The sequence below is a fragment of the Belonocnema kinseyi genome, chromosome 8 (assembly GCF_010883055.1).
Source record: "Belonocnema kinseyi isolate 2016_QV_RU_SX_M_011 chromosome 8, B_treatae_v1, whole genome shotgun sequence".
NCBI lineage: Eukaryota > Metazoa > Arthropoda > Insecta > Hymenoptera > Cynipidae > Belonocnema > Belonocnema kinseyi.
In genome coordinates this window covers 64046707-64051865 of record NC_046664.1, presented here as the reverse complement: position 1 = coordinate 64051865, position 5159 = coordinate 64046707, and the positions used below count along the sequence as shown (strand labels likewise).

At 26.2% G+C, this 5159-nt stretch overlaps 1 protein-coding gene across 5 annotated transcripts in view; it reads right to left on the bottom strand.

The window, feature by feature from the left end:
• Positions 1-2349: 2349 nt before the first annotated feature.
• The window catches only part of LOC117178061 (glucose 1,6-bisphosphate synthase), a 22012-nt gene continuing 19202 nt past the window's right edge, over positions 2350-5159 (bottom strand). For all 5 annotated transcript variants that reach the window (XR_004467795.1, XR_004467798.1, XR_004467794.1 and 2 more), the window contains 2 exons: positions 2819-2980; positions 2350-2682 (listed from right to left, as the gene is read on the bottom strand). The gene's annotated coding sequence lies outside the window, so the exon portion shown is untranslated. The remainder of the gene's footprint in view (positions 2683-2818; positions 2981-5159) is intronic.

The following is a 5159-nucleotide window of genomic DNA, read 5'->3' as shown; positions in this document are numbered from 1 at the left end:
ATATATATCAATCAAATGACCATCACGGGTATACGGGCGAGTAGGGGGCGCCATGTTTCTATCAACTGATATTTCTAATGCATTGTGACTCTATTTCTCTCTGGTGAAAATATCTAAAACTTAGTTAATAACTTCCATCTTCAAAATTGTTGTTAAAAACATATGGTTAAGTTATTTGATAAAAGATTTGAAAAAAAATTGTATAATCTCGTTTGATTAAATTTTACCCATTGGGTTAAAAAATTAAGGATGTCCTAGGGACGTCTTTTGTAACATGTCTTTTGGACATGCTAGGGATGTTCTTAAAACTTCAATGTAAGTACGAAAGATATCTTGAGAACTTCCAAGACTTTTAGACGTCTTTAGGTCATCTTCAGGATACTGGACGTCTTGGAGACGTTGATTGGGTTGACATAGGACGCCCCAAAAACGTCAAAAGGACGTTCTCGAGATTTTCATAGTTTTGTGCCCAACGGGTACTTAGCGTTCATTATGGTGACAATTGTTCATAGGAGACTATAAAATAAAATTGATAATCATAAAATAAAATAAATATTAAAATGTCTACATCGACTTTTATAAAACTGTAATTTTAATTTTAAGCGACTATCAAAAGTCTGTGTATAGATCTATTATATTTAAAAGTACAAGATTTCATCCCACCAAGAATTAAAAGTAAATTAATGAGTTAATTTGGGATTTTATATCGTAAAAAGATGTTTTTAAAATACACTGAGGAAAAGGATTGTTTTATTTAAAGAAAATTTCGTGGAATGAAGGAAAAGTTTTTTTGTTTCAATAACAATTATTCTTTCATTTAACATCATTTTCTTTATTTTTAAGTTATTTTTTGTTAAATGAAAAAAGCTTATTTAGGAAAACGGTTTCTTTGATTTAAAACAATATTTATGGTACTGATTCTGGAATTCTGAAACTTTCTGGTGTTTCCCATTTTCGAAACTGATTCATTTTGAAGATTAAAATGCAGATCATCAGAAGTACGAAAATTTTAAATTTTCAAAAAAATGAATTATTTAAATAACAAAAAATATTTTTGCATGCAGAATTTCAAAAATAAATAATAATTCTAAATGTGGTGTTAAAAATTAAACTTGTTGAAATTAATTTTTACATTTTCCATTTCTAAATCTTCATTTTTCAAACGATTTAAATTTATTTAAAGTAATTAACATTTTAAGAGGTTTGAGTGTAGACAAAGTTTTAACATTACAATTCTTGTTGACTAAAAATGTCTTTAAATTTAAATTAAGTTCAGATCCGTTTAATTTTCAACGTTTCGCAGCAAACCTTTTTTCGTCTTTCATATTCCCCATTTGAAATTACATTTTATTTTAAACATTTTCTTAAAATAATTTAATTTGAAAGATTTTGAAAATTTTTGAAAAATTTTGTATTTTCAACGAAGAAAATGACTGTAAATTTATTTTTTGATATTAGAAAAATGTATCTAATAAATTTTAATGTTACATTTTTTATATAATAATAAAAAATTCTAAAATTTAAAAAGCTTTGTCTTTAAAATATTCAATTTAGTACAATGTGGAAGAACACATTTACTAAATGAAATTAAAAAATCCTAAATAAATATCTACATTCAAATGAAAATAAATATGCTGGAATAAATTTGAAACTTTAAGTATGATCGAGTCCTATACTCAGTTTCAAGAATTAATAAAAAACATATTTCCAGACAATAATTTATATCTCAAATTTTAACTTTAATTTGATAACATATAGGAGGCAATATAAGAATAATGTAGATGAAAAATTATATACTACCGGTGGAAATAATTAACATTTTCCAAAAGTGCTTGACAGATTATCTAAAAAAAATTGCGAACAATAATATTTTTATAAATATTACTAAAATTTATTAAAATGATTCATTTTTTTATTTTGTAAGTTTTTACACATATTTTCGAAATATTTTGACTTTCGCGCTCCAAGTTTGATTCTTGGGCAAACTGTAGAAAAAAAGTGCTATAAAATGTTCTAATAATTTAAAAAAATACTATAGAGCATTTTTGGAATATACTATGGAGAATGCTTTAAATGAGCTTAAATACTCCCGAAATCTTAATTATTTCTAGAGTTATTCTAATTTTTGGAAAACATCGAATTTCGATATTCTTTTCCAGTATCTTTTGAGGAAGTTGACATTTTTTTCTTAAAGTTTGGCTTATTAAACTCAAAATGTTATTACCTTTCGTGGTATTATAAAGAAAAAAATTCATATCAAGATTTAAAAAATGAACCTAAGCAACATCTCAAAAAGTCGGCGTGTAGACAATTTCCGCCGGTAGTGTATAATGTACCATAATTTCGAATTAACATTACATTTTTTTTTATTTCAACATTTTGTCATAGTGCTGCTTACAAGTATGCAACGATTTCTATATAAACATAAATTTGTGTAAAAAAATCAATAACAATCTGTTTTTAGTAAATATCTACATTGAGCAAAAAAATGCAATCAATTACATTCACAGCTGTAGGAAACTAATGACAACAAAGATTATCTTTCAGTAAATGAAATGACATTTTGGCATACATTCTCTTTAAGTTTAAAATTGTTATTCACTGACGTAAAAAATAGTTCACTTGCAAGTTGAAGATATCTGATTTTATAGTATCATTTTGAAAGTAGTTTGCAAGATGTTCCTGAAAAGAGATAAAATAAAAAGAGATTAAGTGTATAGCAACAATACTTTTTGCTTATCAATAACATAAAATAATAAAAGGAGTAATTAATTCCAAGTTTTTATAATTAAATACTAAATAGCAAGATTTTGCTTACGCTTGTTCCGGACTCTGGAGAATCGTAATTTTTAAATTTAAGATAATCATTTGTATGCATTTCGAAAGAAAAAGTGAATTACTCCCAGGAATGATTTTATTAAATCCAAAAGTTGGATCTCTTAACTACAGGACATTTTCCTCGAAGAATACGGGATGACTTCTGAAAAAAATACAATTTTATTAAAAGATTATATTATTTTAAAAAGGAGCATATATAGATATCTTCTAAATAAACAACAATATTTTTAATAATATTTAAAACGCTCTAAATTATTTATTAGAGGGACTTGTATTATTTAAATATTTTGTTGAAAAGAGTCGGAAAGTTTTATTTAGGTCAAGCGTTCACCGTTGTTTCATAAGTATGAAATGTGATTGAACTTTACAAACAAATGCGAATTGTTGTTTTCATTGCACAATTTTCAAAACATATTCCTCAATAAGAATTATTTAATATTTTTAAAGAATATTAATCATATTGAAATTATTTGTGGTAAACAAATCCTACTAATCGAGTACATATTTTCTTTTACTTAGCAATCGACTAGAAATAATTTTTTTTTTATCACACTATTGAAAAAATTAGCTTCTCTATATATGCAAATTATGTTACTAGTAAACAAATATCTTTAATCGCTTTAAAAAAATGTACAATTACAATAAATTCAAAAAATTTATGGAAAACAGGATGCACCAGGGAATTAATTATACTTGTTTACTAGAAATTTTCAATTACGTAGTTCGGTCGTAACCAAAAAAAAAAAGCGAAAATCACAGTCACTTACGTAATTTCCGACATATCCTCCTCAAAGAATGGTGACAGGCAATATAAAGACTGCATAACAGGAAAAGCAAAAACGCCAAGCAAAAGAGAAGGAATGAGGGTCAAGAAAATAAAAAATGTATCTCTCATTATATTAAACGAAGCTTTGTTCTTCGGCATTTTTAAAAAGTCCTTAAAATAAGAACAACGGGATTATTTTGAACATGCGAATTCAACAGAATATTAACAAATATAATTAGGCGAAACATTAACAAATAAAATCACAACAAACTTTGGTCTAGTTTTCCAATTTGTAATTTGCAATTGTTAGTTCTTAACAAAAAAAAAAAAATTATTTTAAATATTTGCTTTGATTTTTTACTTTTTCCACTGCCTTAGGATCTATTATTGTTTAGTTTTTTTGCACGACAAATAAACAGTGATAGGAATGTGTAAATAGTACAGTGTTAATTTTGTCACTTAAATAACTATAATCCTGGAAGTTTGTCGTTTAATCTTGATCGCTGAGCGATAACTAATCTTGCACACGACATTGTAATGCAACATTAGCACTGCATTAAAGTCGCAATACTTCTGCTTTTTTCCGATATGTCTCGTTCGTCGCGATCATTTATGCTTACTCATGAAGAATAGTAGACACCAGTTGACCGTGAATAAAGTGAAACATGTTTGTTGGGCCTCACTATTCATTCACTCTTTGAATCGTTTAGAGAGAAACTGAGATGTTTAAACCATTAGGATGCAAATCACGAAAGCCTATTGAATAGGCTTTATAATTTACATACCGAAATCAGATGGTCTAGCGAATTTTCGTTTTAAAATTCCCGGCGAATTCCGGGTTTGGCAAGGCTTCGGCAGACTAATGTACTTCAAAAAAGTGGAAAAAGTGACTAATATAAGCTAAAAAGTGACAAAAAGTGACAACTTTTCAAACAAAAGAAGGCATGTAATGTGAATAGAAATACTTATCCCCCAAATTCACAATTGCTAGAATAAATTGTACTAAATAATTGTAATAAAATGCTCTAAGAACTGAAAAAACAGGGCTATTTTTCATAAAAATAGGGGAATAATAGGAGAATAAATTCTTTTAATCAAAATTAATATAGCTACAGTATTTAATTAAAGATGAAATGCTTTAAATGTCTATTCTTTCAAGCAAGAATATTGCAATTTCAACAAAATACATGCATTTTTAACCAAAAAGATTAATTTTCTACTAAAAAACATGATTTTTTTGCCAAAATACATGAATTCTCAACCTAATATTTGCATTTTCTACTAAAGAAGATAAGTTTTCAACAAAAAATGGATTATATTTTCAGTTAAAACTATAAATTTTCATAAAAAGATTAATTTACCACAAAATAGTTCAATTTGCAAACAAAGAGATTAATTTTCAACCATGATGATAAATCTTTATAAAATAATTACTTTTCAAAAATTAGTTCAACTTCCAACAAAATAATTGAATCCTCAATCCAAACAAATGATTAATTTTTAAAAAAATCAGGTGTATTTTTAACGAAAAAAGATTACATTTGTACAAAAAAAA